The sequence below is a fragment of the Malaclemys terrapin genome, chromosome 12, assembly GCF_027887155.1.
Source record: "Malaclemys terrapin pileata isolate rMalTer1 chromosome 12, rMalTer1.hap1, whole genome shotgun sequence".
Taxonomy (NCBI): domain Eukaryota; kingdom Metazoa; phylum Chordata; order Testudines; family Emydidae; genus Malaclemys; species Malaclemys terrapin.
This window is the reverse complement of record NC_071516.1, coordinates 3,291,470-3,310,425: the sequence shown is the minus strand read 5'-3', so window position 1 is coordinate 3,310,425 and position 18,956 is coordinate 3,291,470. Positions and strand designations below refer to the sequence as shown.

The window sequence follows — 18,956 nt, the reverse complement described above, 5'->3', positions numbered from 1 at the left end:
TTTGTCTATTAGTCATTAGGAGAAGTACACAGAGAGGAAATGGAAAGTGCTCAGAGATAAATGACTGAATGCCCACGTGCGCTGTATGCTCTCCAGCAATCAAATACACCAGCTGCCACTGGGGATGGCCAAGAAAATGCAGAAGCGTGATCAAAGGCAGGAGAGAGAGAGGTGCTTCTGGGAGATCGAAAAGCATCTGGGTCAGGAGAGGATGGACAGGATTGCAGCGCAAAATGGGAAGGCCAAAGCAGAGACGTGAGGAAGCGGTAAATAAAAAGGGGAGGTGAAAAAGCCACTTCATCTAAGTAAGAAGTTACTGCGTCAGGCAACAGTGGGGTCAGGGGTTATTTACATCACCTAGAAAAGAGAGAGGGACCTTGCTAACAATGAAGTGAACGATTCAGTGATGAAGAGTGCAGGGTAAGGCAGGTACCACTAACAGATCTGTCTTTGCCAGGAGGAAAGACAAAACACTGAAGCAAGCCAGGATCATGTCAATTATCCAAAAAACACCAAGAGAGACAAACAAATTAGCAGGCAGGAAGAACCCCACCAAACCAGCACTGGATGGGCTCCATGGGATCACATCTGAGAAAGAGACCAAGGGAATTGGGGAGGAACATTTCAGAGATGACATATGTAACAGAAAAGCTCATGTCAACAGTCTGAATGAAATCCTGACTCCGTGGAAATCAATCAGAGTTTTGCAATTGACTTAGATGGCAACAGGTTTGCAACTTTTGTATCCAGACAATAGAAATGAATGCATGAAAAATGAAGTATGTGTAGCAAGCCGGTTTCTGTCTAAAAACGTGTCTACACCACAACTGCTGCATCTGTGCTACTGTAAAACCATAGTGTAGACACTTCCTACATCGACGAAAGGGGTTCTTCCATCAATGTAGTTAACCCACCTTTCTGAGAGGTGGTAGCTAGGTCAACCGAAGAATTCTTCCATTGACCTTCTTGTGTCTACACCGGGGGTTAGGTTGACCTAACCATCGCACTCAGGGCGTGAAAATTTTCCACAGCCCTGAATGGCATAACGAGGCCAATCTAATATTTCAGTGTAGACCAGGCCAAACGTACACCCCTGAACTGACATTGCAATCTCTTGGCTATCCTCTTAATTAGTGGATGAGATTATGGCTCATTTATTGCAACAAAGGGAGAGATCAGCTTTGCTGGTCAGGACAGAGCAATACAAACCAACAGCCGTCAGGTCCACCTGCTGACGTCATTACACAATGGCATTTCTAGTCCTTCTGGGTGCAGAGTACAGGCGTCACTCATACATTCGTGCAGCCCTGTCTTGCTGAACCTGCAGCGAGGTGTGAACTTCATCCATTCATCTTGAGGAGACTGTTACATTTAAACTTGTTAAAGATCACACTTTCCCATCAGCTCGATTGGCTCTTGCTTGCAAGTTGGATTCTGTGATGTCCTGAATAAGATCAAAAGCAGGTGAAATAGTTTCCTCCTCCCAATTAGTTTTGACAGCAATTTGGGGAACAAGGGGACTAGGGGGAATGCCTTGCAGTACTCAAGTACTACACCTGTAATCGGCATAGCTATCTTGGTCAGGGATGATAACAAAAAACAAAACAAAACACCCCCCTGCCCAACACAGCAGTGCCAACAAACTCTCAGTGTAGACACAGCTATGCCACGAAAAGAGTCCCACACCAGCAGAAAAGACGGTTGCCTACCTTTCGTAACTGTTGTTCTTCGAGATGTGTTGCTCATGTCCATTCCAATAGGTCCATTCCTCCCCCAACACAACCAGAGAATCCACGGACACCGGACTCGACAGACCCCCCTTCAAGGCCTGAGTCGATGGTGCCGGGACTGATGGACCAGCCTTCTGGTGTCCCAACATGGGACACAGCATGCTGGAGTTCTGTCCGCTCTTCTTGGAAGGGGAGTGGCCCTGTTCCACCTTCTTCTTCTTATGTGGCACCGGGGGTTGTGATCGGTGCCCACCGATGAGCCGGCCTTCCGCACCAGGGAATGGTGCCGATGCTCCTTATGTGAGTCCTTATTCAGTGCTGAGGCTGGTGTGCTGTGCACCGAGGCTGCCAGTGCTGGCTCTTGAGCCGGAGAGCGGACGCCATCCGGAGGAGCGTGAGGCGATAGTCTCTCTCCCGCTTAGTTCTGGGCTGGAAGCCGGTGCACTTTTCTTGCCAATGACCCTCTCCCAGGTACTTCAGACAAGCGGAGTGTGGATCCCCACTGGGCATAGGCTTACCGCACCTATCGCACGGCTTGAACTCCTGGGGCCGCGGCATGCCCCGGTGACAGGGAAAAATATCGGGGGGGAGGGGAATCCCCCAACTTACTAAGATGAAGGATAACGACTATGTACAGGCAAAACCACTAGGAAGCACTTGCTAAAGCAAGAGACCAGCTGCTCCAACGACCGTCACTGGCGGTAAGAAGGAGCTGAGCAGGCGGTGGGTCGGCAGGGGCCTATATACACCGCCATAAAGGTGCCACTCCAGGGGGCTCCACAGCCGACCCGACGGGTAAAAACGTCCGACGCTCATGCACGCAGCACACACACCTATTGGAATGGACATGAGCAATCACGCGAAGAAGAACAACTCTTTCTGTGCGTGTACGGCTGCATCTACACCCCAGGGCGATGCCGGCCTAGCTTTGCAGCACAGACGAAGCCTACCAGAAGAAACACGGCAGACTTGAGAGAATTCCATCAGTTCGTAAGTGAACTGATCCTCATCTCTTCATGTCACTTGTCATCGGCCTGTCCAGTTGGAAGGGAAGGAGTGATTAGAGCAGAGTTTGAAAAGCTTTCAACACGCATTACAATGTGAGCACAACTTCTGAAACGGGACCTGTGAGCGCAGCACACAGCTGCATGCCAAATGGATCTGAAAATGCAGAGTTTGAAACCCTGGCTCTCCCCTGTTCACAGGCCACTTACCGTCGGCAACCCTGGTTAGCAAAGCTAGTGTCCAGAAGCACGTTTTCCAGAATGGAGTGACTCTGCTGGCACCTGAATACCCTGACACCCCCAGAAGATGCATCTAGCACAAGAATCACAAAGTGGGGCTATACTGGGGGTTAGTATCAGATGGAATAAGGCCTCATGGAATGTTGTAACAAAGAGTCCTAAAGCAGAGCTGGAAAGTAGTCAGATAATTGTTTTCTTTCTTCATTGCTCCGGGTGCCCTCCTACAAGTCACCATTCGCCCTAAAACACAGCTGTCTGGGGAGGGGATTGACCCTTTGACTCTGCTACAGGGCCCAATTTTCTACCCTACAACTGGTATTTCATAAATTTCACCTTTCGTGTCCAACCTGCCAAGCCCCAGCTCCCCCCACTTCCTGTTTGTTGCATTTACTGGAGAAAGGACACCCTGCCTTCAGCCACAGTCCCTGGACTTTGGCAGTTTAGCTGTCATTGAAATCCAACGCCCTGCCAGCCCCCCAGTCCCCCTACTCAAGGCAGCAGCTACCAGCACCCCACAAAAATCCACGTTGGTCTCTAGGTTGCTATAACCCAGCTGTAAGGGTTATCACAGCAACGGGGATGAGGTTTAAAGGATCGGAGAGCATCTGACGCTGCTGCAAATAGACAACAAACAGCATCCCCTGCACTACCATCGGGCGGATGTGTTCCAGCACCACGCAGAAGAGCCAGTGGGTTCATATCCCCCAACCTCCAAAACATTCTTAAGCCATGAGTCCTCGGGGCTATTCAGAAAGTCAGTGGGACAGTCCACCCAATACTTGGCTGCAGGGGCTCTCTGCTATCTGCGCAGTCGTATGGGGTCCCACACCACACACAGTTCTGAATTGCCAGCCAGAGCCTCACTCCAAGTCCCTGCCCTTGGTCCTGCCTGGCAGAGATGCCAGGGAGTGCAGAAGAATGCAAAATTCCCCAACTGCAGTCACCTGACCCACATGTGGAAACTTGCACGGCCAGCCCCAAGAGCGGGGAGCAACAGTTTCCAGGTGAAGGAAGAGCAAGTCCTTCCTTCACCTGGGCACATCAGTCATGGTCTACACCCGCTGAAAGCGCTTCATTCCGCAGTAATGTTGGGAAATCACCGCACTACCGACGGTACAGAGTAAGGCAGCAGTTCTCAAACTTCATTGCACCGGGGGCACGACCCCCTTCAGGCAACAAAAATTACTACATGACCCCAGGACGGGGGATCGAAGCCTGAGCCCACCCAAGCCCAGCTGCCCCGGGTGGGGGGCTAAAGCCAAAGCCTGAGCCCCACCGCTCTGGGCGGGGGGGCCAAAGCCCCAGGGTTTCAGCCTTAGGCGGGAGGCATGTAACCCTGGGCCCTGCCACCCAGGACTGAAGCTCTTGGGCTCGGGTAGTGGGGCTTGGTCTTCAGCCCCAGGCCCCAGCAAGTCTAACACCAGCCTTGGCAACCCCATTAAAACGGGGCTGCAACCCACTTAGGGGTCCCAACCCACCGGGTGACAATGGCTGGAATAAAGCGTAGCCAGAATGTGTCCAATCTCATGTGCAGGGAGGCCTGGGAGATGAGACCATCTACCCCAGGCGAGGACCTGGGTTTTCTGAAGAAGCATTTAGACTATGTTTGTAATCCCAGCTTGCTGGCAGGTGTTGGCAACTTCCTGAGACTCCCTACGCAGTCCAGGGTGATCTCATTCCAGATGGCAGTGGGAGGGCCTGCCAGTTGCCAACTCAGAGAGAGAGAGAGACTTTCACAATTTCTATGGAATTCATATTAGCAGACTCCTCCCCATCCTGAGATCATTTTGCCCCCCAGACTCCCAAGCAAACTGGATGTAAATTATGCAGCAAGTCCCCTAGATTGGGTGGGACTCTGGTATGGCAGACTGGAATTCTAGGCCAGCTTCCTTTCAGTTTAAAAATGGAGATTTTCTTGAATTAAACAGGAACAGTCAGAACGCTGGCCTAGGTTTGTTTGGATACTCAGTTCTTCACCTGGTTGCTGTAGTCACTGTCGGATGGCAAGAACTGAGCAGCTGGCTCAGTCATTCCAAGCTCTCTAGTCTGGTGCACGACAGCCGTGTGTGCCGAAGCCCTAAGATTCAGCCCCCCGAACCAATGTAAGACTTGTAGCCGGGAATCAAACTGCCAACGTCCATACATTGACGTAGGCTCCCAAAATCCAGAGGAGCAGATTCTCCAGTACGTCATGTAACAGCAAAATAGCACATGGTCTCTGGGAGGACTAAGGACACTAGCATTCCAGTCTCAAAAGAGATCCTCTCTGAGCCTCGTACTGGGTTCTAAATTAGCTAGAACGTCACCAAAAGAATTGCTATCATTGTGGACAGCTCGGAGGAGACCTCTGTGCTCCATGTGAGGCAGGGGTCACGAAAGACAACCAAGTGTTAGAATGAAAAAGGGATGGGATGGAGAGCCATATTACGCCATTTTGTAAATCAATGCTATGCCCTGACCTCGAACACTCTGCTCTGGACACCGCATCTCATAGAGGATCTAACAGAAATATAGAAGGTTCTGAACGCAGAATCGCCATTTCAGCGGATGACTCTGTTCCACTTCAAGTAGTGGAGCTTTGAACACCACGGGATGGCCAGTCCCATTAAGGATTGGAGGCAAAGAAAAAAACGGCACTTGAAGTGATCAGTCTTTTGGTCTATCTTATGATTCCAGCATTCACAGTCCGGTGCTTTGCGGGCATACTACAGCTACGGCTATTTCCGACATTTTATAGGGACAAAACATACACAAAAGTAGACCGATTCAAAAGGCAGTCCTCACTGGAGTGAAAGGATAAATAGCACTGCTGAGACCATCACATACGATCGTAGGCTACTGCCTAGCTGAGATAAAGATTTGAGGGTGTTTATAATACAGTGGAACACAATGTATTGCACCGCATTAAAACAGATATGGGAATAAGTTTGCCATCCGCCCAGGGAGGGACGTCAGCTCAGCCACCCTTCCTGTGCCAAGCAGACACACGTTTTCAGGTGTCTCCCACACGGGAATTCTGAGCGAATCAGTGGATGCTGCCTAGGTACTGTGCTGGCTCCAGAACAAGGCCAGTACAAGTCTAACTCAGCAGCCTAGCTGAGGCCTTACACTCCACCATCCTGCTAGGTGCCCTCACCTGCCACCGACTCCAAAGGAAGTTGAGGCCCTCAGCACCATTGAACCTCACTCAGGCAGGCAGAAAGCTGCCAACTAAAAAGGAGCCAAGCAGTAGTATCTCTGTGAGAGGGGAACCTGACGCTTACTGAAAGGGAAGAACAGGGTCTACCCAGTAAAAGAACTAAACCCTTCAGTTAGCGGTCTCTTCTCTGCAGAGATATAGCACCAGACCCCCAGCTGGGGTCAACTGGCATAGCTTCCACAACAGCAACAGAGTTATGCTGGTTTGTGCCAACTGATGATCTAACCAAAAATGCCTAGAGACCATCTTGTACCTATCAGCTCTGCCAAGAGCTGGACAGGCCCTTTTGAGAGGACAGGGCCTGGTTACTGTATAGAACAGTGACCAAAGAATCATAGAATATCAAGGTTGAAGGGACCTCAGGAGGTCATCTAGTCCCACCCCCTGCTCAAAGCAGGACCAATCCCCCTCTAAATCATCCTAGCCAGGGCTTTGTCAAGCCTGACCTTGAAAACCTCTAAGGAAGGAGATTCCACCACCTCCCTAGGTAACCCATTCCAGTGCTTCACCACCCTCCTAGTGAAAAAAGTTTTTCCTAATATCCAACCTAAACATCCCCCACTGCAACTTGAGACCATTACTCCTTGTTCTGTCATCTGCCACCACTGAGAACACTAGATCCATCCTCTTTGGAACTCCCTTTCAAATAGTTGAAAGCAGCTATCAAATCCCCCCTCATTCTTCTCTTCTGCAGACTAAACAATCCCAGTTCCCTCAGCCTCTCCTCATAAGTCATGTGAAAGTAAAGGATGGATCGTTCCCAAGATGATATGAAAATGAACCAGAATTCTTTGAGGACCCCGGCACGTTTGCACTCCTGGGATGTGGCCACAGTGAGAGTGGACCAGTGGAACGGTCTAGCAGCAGTGCCGGTTGAAGCGCTCTCATGCCCCCGGGTGACTGTGAACGTTCGGAGGGTGAGGCTACGAAAGGGTGGCATGGCACTCCGACTCCCTCAGTTCCTGCCAACTGAGACAGCAGATGGACCAGAAACTTCACTGGGTAATTGGAGCAGGATCCATCAGATTGTTCCGAGAGTGGGAATGTGCAGAGGCCACGCAGAGGAGACTTGTTTCAGAACATTAACTCTGATACTGAAATTGTCTGGCCACCTGCTATTCGAGTCACTGTTCCTCATGCAGTGCCGCTATTGTGTTGGATTTAGGGTTGTTTTCCCTTTCATTGCTCCTTTTGTTATATTTTACATAATCTAATCTAATGCTGACCTTTGCCAGTTTCTAACAGAATGGCCTCGCCTCGTGTTTGGGGGCTGTGTTGAGGCTTCATCCCTCCTTCTGGAGGGTTCAAAGCAAAGTTCTAAATAGCGGTTTACATACATCCCAACGGAGCTCGCCTGGGAGAAGAACTCAGCAAGCTACAACTCTGGTTCAATATGGCTTTGGCTAATAGTGTTCGAAGGGCCCTCCTGACTGATAGGGACAATCTTTCCCCCCTGAGAACTGTGCTCACTAAACCTGCTATGTGCCCACTCACACAGGGCTTTAAACAGAGTTTGAGAAGGATCTTTAAGCAGGGTTTAAACTTGACTGTGTCTGAATGTCGGTTCTAAACAGAGTTTGATCGGTCAGTAAAGAGGGGGGCAGTTCAGTTATAACCAGGCGAATCCACTAGGCTCTAGCCCAGGAAAGCACATTTCTCTCAAAGGTTAAGAGTTTATTTATACTAATCTAATGTCTGCCCTTTGCAGCCTTTACTCTTAATTTAATGGGAATGATAGCCATTTTGGAACAAGATTTTAACTGACTGGCAATGAATAAATAAAAAATAAAAATAAAAACAAAAACGCCAGGAACTGGATGGTAAGTTTGGTTTCTGTCCCAAAAGTTAATTCGTGCCCTCTTTCCCCACATACTTCTTATATCAATCCCCAGTCCTGCCTGAGGATATGCTAACATGAATCCCTGCACCTGACGTTGGATACACTCTGTGTGGGCGCATGGATCTCTCCTAGAGGATCCTGATTCAGAACCAGGGCCCTGCTTTTAGAAAGCAAACGAAAACCGACCGACTCCACACTTCGGTGTAAGCCTCAACCCAGCCTCCAATCCTGTGGGCATAATTCTGTGCCCACAAGTAACTCTGGGCAAATACGTCAGAATTTCGACAGCTAACCACCCGATTTGCGGGTGACAATCAGGTAAATGTCTCAATGCTTCCATCTGCAACCACAAAACTGGAGGCCATGTCTGAAAAAGAACCTAAAGGTCACTGGCAAACCCAGGGAAATCCTGTGGAAAGGCTTTCTTGGCACTTCAGTGCAACCACACAGCCCTGAGCGACTGCAAAGCCGAGACACAATGGGGCTGAAGGAAGAACAGCGAGACTATCTGAACTCAGAATGACCTTGGTTTCCTTGTCACACTTCACTCCAGTAGCATCAAGGACACATTTCTGATATCAACCTATTTAATAAACGACATCCATTACCATAAAATGGAGGATTTACATTTAAGCGCCTATACCCTGCTTTTCACTATACTATCATAGAAGATCAGGGTTGGAAGGGACCTCAGGAGGTATCTAGTCCAACCCCCTGCTCAAAGCAGGACCAATTCCCAACTAAATCATCCCAGCCAGGGCTTTGTCAAGCCGGGCCTTAAAAACCTCCAAGGAAGGAGACTCCAATACCTCCCTAGGTAATGCATTCCAGTGATTCATATCGGGAGATCTCACGAGTACCAGTGTCACTTCCACATCCTGCAAAGTTGCTAGTGGGATATACCCAGCGTTCGGCAACCCCAAAGGGTTAAAAATACAGGGCACACAGTGAAGGCAGATCCGAACCTTCGTTTTGAAATGGCTAACAAAATGCTGAGGCGCACTTTAAAGAGGCCTCCTTGCCCTATTCTATATTAGGCCTTTTTTTGTTTTGTGTTAAAAAAAAAAATCACAAACAAAACATAAGCCTGGTGTGGGGGAAGATGTTCTAAGTTCAGAAAGATCATTACAAATATTTCAATTGTTTTTTTTCCCCAGGGGTGGGAGGAGGGAAGGCAAAGAATACAAGATGTTTATATTAGGGTCACATTGAACATAGTGGCAGATTGAGATGGGCTCTTTGGAGCAATGGGATCCGGCCCCCCCCTAAACTGGAACCACATGGATTGCAAGGATCTGTTATCAGTGGCATGGGGCAGTTGCTCAGTCTGGAGACCTGATGGCCTCTGTACCGAATGAACTTGCACGTGTTACATTCCACTCCCCCTGCCAGAGGGTAATTGCAAGGCACTAAGAACTGATCAGCAAATTGCAGCACAAAGACCTGGGGGTGTCTGGAAGCCATTGATCTCTCTTGTACCCAAGTATGGAGGTGACTGTAGGAAGAGCCTTGTAATTTTTGTGGCTGTAGGACTCCAACTGTCTGAATTCCACCTGTTTACAATGGCGCAGCCAACTGCCCCATAATACTGATGGACTTAAGTTGTGATCTTACTGTTACGATCCAAATGGGGCAGTGTTTGACTCAGATTTGTTACTTAATAATAAATATACAAGGCGTGGGGGAAGAAAGAGAAATTCCTGCCTTTGTTAAATGCTTCACCATTCGAACCCTGGGTCTTGGGGACAATACTAGCTTTATTACGGCTTTTAAATCCATAGCTTCATTAATCGTATTTAAACATATGTGAATTTGAATCATATCATGCAGAATACAGAAGGTTGGCCCTGCTTACCCAGAATCCTTTCCCCTTCATTATCCACCCCATCCCCAAACTGCTACATGGGGTGAAGTGATGGATTTGAAGGGCATCCAGGGCCCTTGCCATCAGACCTGCTTTACTTCATTGGCAAGGAATAGGCTTGGGGAATGCACAGGCAGGTGTGCAAACACTGGCAAAAGCAGATTCATGTTTCCACCCAACATTTGTTTCCCTGGAGAGTTTGCAGTTTTCCACTGGGCCAACATCGATTTATTTCTGGGTTTCAACCCAAGCACACAAGCCATCATGGCTCCATTCTGACAGCCCTGCTCCAGCCTTCCCTACAAAGGTCAGCAGGAAAACGCCCCATCCTGGGAGTGGCAATGCTTATTTACCAATGCTACAGAGTAGGGAGAATACACGCAAAGATATTCTGGGCCAAATTTTCAAAAGAGCCTCATCTCAGCCTTTCCATTGGAGCCCACGTCATTTGCAGACACAAAGTAACAATTTTGGCAGCTAGCTGGTCTGTGGGAATTACGGGCATCTTCAGTCGATTTGATTAACAGATTGTCAAGCCAGAAGGGAGCACTGTGCTCACCTAGTCCGACCTCCTGCACAGCACAGGCCACAAGACTAATTCCTGTTTGAATTACAGCAGCGGCATCAGCAGGAATTTAAATTTCACTGCTTTCGGAGGGGCACATTCTGTGCCCCCGCTGAGGCCCTGGGGCCAGAAGAGCTTTGTGCCCCCCTCACCCCAATTATTGCAGGGCTTAGGGCCCTGCTTGCCCCCACTTGTGCACGCCCCTGAACTAGAGCAGATCCCCGAGAAAAATATCTGATCTTGATTTATGGAGACTCCCCGACCACCCTTGTTAAATTGTTCCAGGGGTTACTTACCCGCACTGTGGAATATTTGTGCTTTACTTATGCATGATTGTAGACGCACAATCGCAGTCGTGGACTGATTTTCAGATGTGCGGAGCACTTGGAAGGCCGTTGAAAGCCAACGAGGGCTCTCTGGGTAAGTTTACACTGCAGCTGGGAGTGAGCCTCGTTAGACTGGTGCTAACGGGGCTCTAGCTAGTGCACTAAAAATATCAGCGTGGACCTCGTAGCTCGGCTGCAGCTCAGGCGCTCAAGCCCACTCGACCCCCTGCATCTGAGCCCGGGTGGCTAGTCCGCGTCTCTGCTAGAGCCACAACAGTTCGCTCCAGCCCAGCGAGCGTGAGTCTGCAAACCCAGGCTGGCAGGCTCACCCTCCCCTGCAGTGTAAATGGAGCCTGCGTTCCCAGCATCTCTGACAATGAGGCCCAGGGAGCCTTTGGCTCCCCCCAGCAAACACAGTGCTCATCCCTTTACGTTTTTAAAAGCTTCTTATCTTAGAGATGGGATGATGGTTTTTAAAGACACAGAATCTGAAGGAAATTTCCTAGGCAAAGTACAACCATTTTATAATGGGGCAAATCTGAGGTTTACCCTGCATCATGCTCCTTCAGATGAAGCATCTGCCCCACTCTAGGGTCGGCTCCAGCTTTTTTGCTGCCCCAAGCGGCGAAGAGAGTGTGTGTGTGTGTGTGTGTGTGTGTGTGTGTGCGGGGGGGGGAAACTAAATAAATAAATCCGCGATCGGTGGCAGTTCGGCGGCAGCTCTACCGCACCGCTTCATTCTTCAGCGGCAATTCGGCGGCGGGTCCTTCGCTCCGAGAGGGACCGAGGGATACGCCGCCAAATTGCCGCCGAAGACCCGGACGTGCCGCCCCTTTCCATTGGCCGCCCCAAGCACCCGCTTCCTTTGCTGGTGCCTGGAGCCGGCCCTGCACTCTAAGATCATTTGATCCTGTGGGCTCTGGGATTTTTGGTGGTTTCCAGGGGGCTGGTGACAGAAGTGACTAGGGAAAGGTGGTACTTTAGACTAACATGCACATTCAAGATTTGTGCTTTAAGGAGCCATTGCAGCAGCAGAAAGGGATTTCTCTGAGAGCTGCTATTACACATGTAACTGGAAACCTTTTCTTTTTTTGGCTCACCACTAAATGCTGAGTTTGCATCAAAGATCCTATTGAAAAGAAACCCGTTAGACAAGAATACGTTATTGTGCTAAGTAGCTGATCGGTTTTTCAAACTGATATTAACGCAGGGACAAAGGGTGCTGGTATTCCCAGGAGGAAGGGATCATCGGAGGGTAACCCTTTCCCTTCCTGTACGACGGGAAAGCTTCCCGTGTGTCTTCAAGAATAGTTTGAGAAACATACAGCAAGATTGTAAAGCTGGTTACAACTGACACATTCCCTGTTGTGCAGAGGGGTTCAGTTCATCAGCTTATCCCAGTTCCACGGGGGTTAACTTGCTGTCAACTTTACATTGCGCCTGATCCAATCTGCAGGGGGGCTGGAACAATTTTTACAGTGGGGGTGCGGAGAGACATTGAACCAAATTGTAAACCCCGGATATAACAGAAACCCCATCAAGCCAGGGTGAGCGGCAGCATCCTTAGTTCCAGCACCTATGCCAATTTGCACAGTATGTGGCACTCTGTTAACTGGCTTTATCAAAACACACAGTCTCTCCAAGCAGCCCTGTTTGACGCAGAGACGCTTATTCATGGGCAGAAGCGTGGGGGAGTGGAATTCTGTGACAGACGCTTAGCGACCAGCGGGGATAAGAGCAGGGGTAGACTGAAGGCAGGATCCCTGGGATCTAGGCCCCCTGTTCCTAGGTGAGGCCCAGATAGAACGGTGAGTCAGGGAAGCAGCTGATTACAGAAGGCAAAGCGAGCCGGCCTGCTTGGGCAGCCCAGGGACCGAAGATACAATTCCATGGGGCTAGGGAGAATGACGTGCGAAGAGAAATTCACTTCTCAATGTGGAAGAAAAAAAACGAAATGTTGGTATGACCAGCTCCCCTCTAACCTCAATCCACCCTGAGCCAGGAGAAGCCGTTCACAAAGTCTATAAAGAAGCCTTTGGGGCTGAAGTGGGGTTTCTGTGGTGGTGGACACCTTGTGCTGGCCCTATAAAGCGTGGGCAGAGATGTTGCTTTCTTTTGAGCACAAGATGCACATGCTTAAAGATCAGAGAGACCTAAAAAAGGTTGGGGGAAATGATTTTACCTGCTTGAGCAAGGTCATTACTTCAAATATGCCTTATCTAGAGACAGGGGCAGAGCGATATTTTACAGGGATGACACATGCAGGGCAGGGGATTTTTACGGGAGAATCTGCCTTCATTGACCTTGAGGGGGAAGAAATAAGCAAGGAGCACACTCATCAATCACCCCTGTGCTGCCAGCGACCCCTTTGAGATGCAGCATCCATCATTAAATAATAACTCCCCACCTGCACAACAAGGCCCCAGGGTGCAATGCTGCAGGAGAGGCATCGGGAATGGCCCGGGCAAGACGCTGATTGGGGGCCTGCCCGACCCAAAGTGGAATATCCCCCCCTTTGCCAAGCAGCCTGCCAGCCTCCTCGCCGCAGAGCCCGAGCTCCGGAGCTGCGTTGCGTTTGCAGAGGGGCGGTTTGTGCCGGTCACATGCAGCATCATTAAGTTTTACTTATGGGGAGGCGAGAGCCTTATCCCCACTCCAGTGTCCGGAGCATTTCCCCAGCCCCTGGCTTTCCTCCCCCCTCTCCCAGGGTGATGCAGCGCTTTGTGTGCGCATCTTGGGGGCGTTGCGCTCACCTGAGTTGGCTCAGCGGGGCCCACCGGGTCTTCTCGGCAATTCCTCCGGGGGTGGGGGTGGGGGGGGCAGCACCACTGCGGTACTGCAGCAGGCAGCCGGCTGGGTCAGCAACCTGCCAGCGGGGAACACAGAGGCAAGGGGAACCGATCAGAGCCGAGCGCCAGGCCCCTGCCCCTCCCAAACCTCAGCCCCGCGGGGAGGGATGCGCACGGACAGGCTCACCCCGGGGCGCACGGCAAGAGATGCTCACCCCCTCCCGCCCGCCCTCCGCAGCCTAATCCCCCGCAAAGCATCGTCCATTTCCCGTGCCGGCAGGGGGAATGGGAGCTCTGCCTCCATCACCTGCTTCCGCGGCCATGCCAGGATGCTGGTGCGTGGCCGGCCGGGCGCTGGGAGAGGCGGCTGCGCTGGGGCTGGCGCTGGCGCTGGGAGGGCTGGTCATGGATGGAAGGCAGCGCCTGCCTGCGCTCACATGCTGCTGCGTGACTGCCGCTTGGCTCTTAAAGCGATAGCTGGCGCTTGGCAGCGGCGAGGGGGTCCCCGCCCCGCTGGGCTTTTCCTGCCCCCGTCAAGGGCGATTTTTGCAAAGTTTATAGCAGACCCCCCCTCCTCCCGCTCCCCGCGATCAGTGGACCCAAAGCACTCCAGCCACGCGTGTTAGGGGGCTCTTACTAAACCCGCTCCACTTCGGAATGATGGGCCATATTCATTCCTGGTGCCACTCCGGACTTCAGTGCCGTGAGGCCAGGACACATCTAATCTAAGCACATGGCAGTTACCTGTTTGGTTTTCCAGTCCCGCTGCAATTCACACAACCTCAGTATGTTCTGTGTCAAGGGGGAGGGCGTCGGCAGTGTTAATAAACTGCAGCAGGAGTGAAAGGACAAGAAACTCCATGAATAGCCCAATGCCTTGCACAGCTTGTGAAGGCGGCCACACAAACAAAGGGGGAAAAAAGCCACAGGAAATGTCACACAAGCAATAATAGTTTCTATAGCAACATGCATCCCATCCAGACAGATTTCCCCAAAGCACTTTACAGTCTCTACGACAGATTCTGATCTCAGGCACCATTCGTTTAAATCTGGAGTCACTCCACATTTACACTTCTGTAACTGGTCAGAATTTGGCCCTTCCTCACACCAAAATATGTCATTATAATTGGGAATCAATAGACATGGCTTCATCCTCCTCTCACACTGGTTAAATGAGGAGAACTCCAACCAAGTCAATAGTAATGTATTGGTGTGAAATGGATGGAGAGGAGCAGAGAATCAGACCCAGAACAGTCAAACAGGGAGATACGGTGACAATTCATCTGTTAGGTGTTTAAGGTATTTGGGATTCTATTTTGTATTTCCTGACTATTCAATCTGTTTGTGACTAGATACTGTGAAAAATCTGTAAAGTGCGTTGAGAGACTTTTGGATGAAAGGTGCTGTCATTTTAGTCATAAAGTCCTAATCCTGCAAAGACTTTTGTACATACTTAACTTTGTGCAGTATTTGTAAAGCATGTGCAAAAATCTTTGCAGGATCACAGCTCAATACACACACACACACACACACAGCTCACTCACACAGGACAGAAATGCAGCCAACATCTGGGCTGCAATTAACAACATATATAGCTACAAACACCAATAAACATTAACTAACAAAAGAAAAGTTTATACTTAGTAATGGCAACACACACATTTGTGTACAGCTTCTTAAATGTCTCGGCATGCCCTCTCAATTCAGAGTAAAACATTTAATGGGAAACATGCATTCAGACCTTTAATCCATATTGACACTGAAGGCAGAGATTCCTTTGTGCAACATATCTTGATACACGTTCTTGCTGGTCATACTACTACTCATACATTTTCTTTGATATCTATTTAATATAACTTCTTCTACATTATTTAAAATACAAACATCTAGATTAAATAAACCAAACTCATGCCTCAAATATTATATATACTCAGCTAAACAAATTTGTATTCGTCTATATTTGCAAACTGCATTCATAAAATCCCTAACTTCTCATTTTATATTGAATCTGATATAATTTGTAAGCACATGATATTGTTTATTATAGTATTTTTTTCTTGTAAGGTTTGTATTTGATTCAACTGAAGTATACACATTGTGTTCAATTTCTCTCTCTCTCCGGCTTACACTTCTCTTGTTCATCCCTGTTTGCCTTCTCAGATCTTCTTCCAAACCACTTTGGTTATATCCTGCTCCTACTCTTCCTTTCATGCTTTCTTCCATACTGCAAGCTCCTCACTCTTAGACACATGCAAGCTAAATAACCTCTTTCCTCCTTCAAATCCCTCTTCAAAACACACCTCATTCTGTGGAAGTCTTTCAAACAGTGACCTTTGCAAGGTTCCTAAACCATCTACAGATCTTGATTTTGAAGTGGAGGAGTCAAAATCTCCAGCATTGAAATCTGGGTCCTATTGAAGAGTTCCACAAGGGAGAGATGATCTCTTCTCCCATGAAAGACTTGAGGGGACAGAAGTATGCTTCCTATAGACATTACAGAGTTTGGTGACTTAAAAATACCTGCAACACATTGAAAGTTGGGAGTGCCAGTTTTTCTGGACACCTGAACGGTTCCGGACTGAATTGGAGCTCAAAGGAGTTTGAGCCGTCCACAGCAGAAGCCAGAACCATGAAAGCAGAACAAATAATCTGCTCCAATAATTGTATCCCTAGACTGCAAAGCGAGAGCCTGGGAAGGTGAGAATGTCCATATCTTCCATCCACAAATGACTGAAGCGCAGCAGAACTCTAGCTAAGGAAGAGGCAGGGATAGTCATCCCTGCAAGAGAGCAGCATCCGGGTCACCTACTGTTTACATTACAATGTACCAACCAGTACAGTAAGGAGACTATATTTCTGCTGGTTCATCTTCCTATTCACTGTTGTGTCCTTCTGTATTTGTATTATTGTCGCACCTTGGATCTATAGTCGTGTCTTCTCATGCACCTCAGGTACTGCAGTTATTTTCATGTTCAGACCCTTCTCCCTCCTGCTCTCCATCTCCTGCGACACCGGCACTAATTTCTCTCCACCTGAGTCTCTCATGCAGCAGTTTTTCTCTGGATGCACCATACACTGCAGGTCTTTCCCTTTCCCTTCCTTGTATCATACCCTAACGTGTTAGTTCCTCTACACTGCACTTCAAAACCAGCTATCAGACAGGCTACCTGGGATTTCTGAAGGCACTACCACCAGGCAGTTGCAGATGTAAAATATGCAGTTAATTTTCTCCCCAAGTACAGAAGAATATAACATAAGAATGGCCGCACTGGGTCAGACCAATGGTCCATCTAGCCCAGTATCCTGTCTTCCAACAGTGGCCAAAGCCAGGTGCTTCAGAGGGAATGAACAGAACAGGCAATCATTGAATAATCCATCCACTGACATCCACTCCCAGTTTCTGGCAGTCAGCTAGCATAACAGTTAGCATAAAAATTTACTTGAGGAGTGACAAATGATAGAGTCAGTAACTACTCCCTTAACTAGTCAGATGTGGCCTGAGAGGGTCCTTGAAAACTACCTTTCTGACAAGGAAGCCATTTCCAAAAAAAATCCTTTCATAACATCCTAGAGCCTATTTTTCAAAAGTTTTCATTTTTGGTTTACAAATACATTTTCTAGAATGCCCATCATTTGAGCCTTCCTGATTCATATACAAGATGGCCCAATGGGGAGATAGCAAGCTTTGGTGGGTGAGGCCTGGGACTGGAAGTCAGAGAGACTTTTTTATTGCTGACTTGGTCATGGGCCTGCTCCCAAGGTAACAGATGCTAGATTTTGAAAAACAAACTCTCTTTTTCTCCACAAATTGGTACTCAGACTCCTAAATAAAAGTGTCTGGCCAGCCCTCAAAGAAAAGAAAAATATAAGCCATTCATAATTACAGTCCCAGGCCAGTCTAAATTTGGATGAGATTTCTCCTGCACATGTCATCAATGGAAAATGTTCTGCTTCTATAGAGAAAGACTTAGGTCTTTCAGTTCTGCCTGGCAGGGTCTCTTTCTTCACAGAAGGCAATCTGTCAAATCTGCCCTGGAATAACGGCAAGGACTCCTTTTTTAATTTGTACCTTATTAGGTTATCTCACACTGGGCAACAACAAGCAAGCAAACAGCATTTAAGAATAATTAATGGCTAATTCTACTAACTCTTACTCATGTGAGTAGTCTAATTGAATTAATGGGAAGGGCTACTCTTATGCAGGATTGGGCCCTGATTCCACAAACAAGTAACTTTTTACATGTCAGTGGTGAGCAACATGTGTTTGGGCCCTGGGGAGGTATCCAAACTGATAAATGTGTGGAAATTCAGAAATTCAAAACTAAAATTAACACCACTCATTTAACTTTTGAGGGAAAGGGGCATTCCTATAACTTAAACCGATGGCAAACCAATCTTTTTTTCAGTTTCCGTAAATAGTATTTGGTCCCATCTTTTAGACAGTAGAAAAAAATTGTGGCTGAGATATTAAAATTCCCTAGATTTTTTTCTAAAGAGAATTGTTGACATAACCTTAATGCTAGCATCAGGATAAACAACATGCCTGTCTTCCATGAGCCTTTTCAAAATACTGGATCCACCCATTGCACTGCATATAAGTAGCAATGTTTCCTATAATCAGCAATGTTTCCAATGGACTATTAAGGACCCAGTCCCAAAACTATATTCACACATGCTCAGGAGTTTTCTTGCATGTTATGGGATCAGAGCCCAAGTTTGTACTCAATCCATTAATTGAATTAATCTTTTTTTTTTTAATCACACTACATTCATTTTTCTGTATGGATAGTATATGGTACACAGTGAAGCATTACTAACTACTATATGCTATTTGACTTACCAGGCTTTGAAGACAGCAACGAAGCCTTCGATTGAAATCAAATTATTCCTTATAAGAACGGCCATACTGGGTCAGATCAATGGTCCATCTAGCCCAGTAACCTGTCTTCTGACAGTGGCCAGTGCCACGTATTTCAGAGGGAATGAATAGAACAGTCAATCTTCAAGTGATCCATCCCCTGTTGTCCACTCCCCAGCTTCTGGCAGTCAGAGGCTTAGGGACACCCAGAATATGCAGTTGTATCCCTGACCATCTTGGCTAATAGCCATTAATGAACCTGTCCTCCATGAAAGTATCTAATTCTTTTTTGAACCCCATTATATTTTTGGCCTTCACTAGATCCCCTGGCAATGAGTTCCACAGGTTGATTTTGGATTGTGTGAAGAAATACTTCAGTTGGTTTGTTTTAAACCTGCTGCCTATTAATTTCATGGGGTGATCCTGATTCTTATGTGAAGAATCCTAATCCACTTCCTTATTCGCTTTCTCCACTCCATTCATGATTTATAGACCTCTATCATATTCCCCCTTTAGTCATCTCTTTTCCAAACTAAAAAGT

General features: G+C 48.1%; 1 protein-coding gene across 2 annotated transcripts in view; it reads right to left on the bottom strand.

The window, feature by feature from the left end:
- Nucleotides 1-13,938, bottom strand: part of SNPH (syntaphilin) — a 32,507-nt gene extending 18,569 nt beyond the window's left edge. Inside the window, exons 1-3 of one of the 2 annotated variants that reach the window (XM_054044920.1) lie at nt 13,865-13,938; nt 13,522-13,634; nt 1,210-1,444 (exon numbers count right to left, since the gene is read on the bottom strand). The gene's annotated coding sequence lies outside the window, so the exon portion shown is untranslated. The remainder of the gene's footprint in view (nt 1-1,209; nt 1,445-13,521; nt 13,635-13,864) is intronic. The other variant, XM_054044922.1, reaches the window with a different exon arrangement.
- Nucleotides 13,939-18,956: the final 5,018 nt, after the last annotated feature.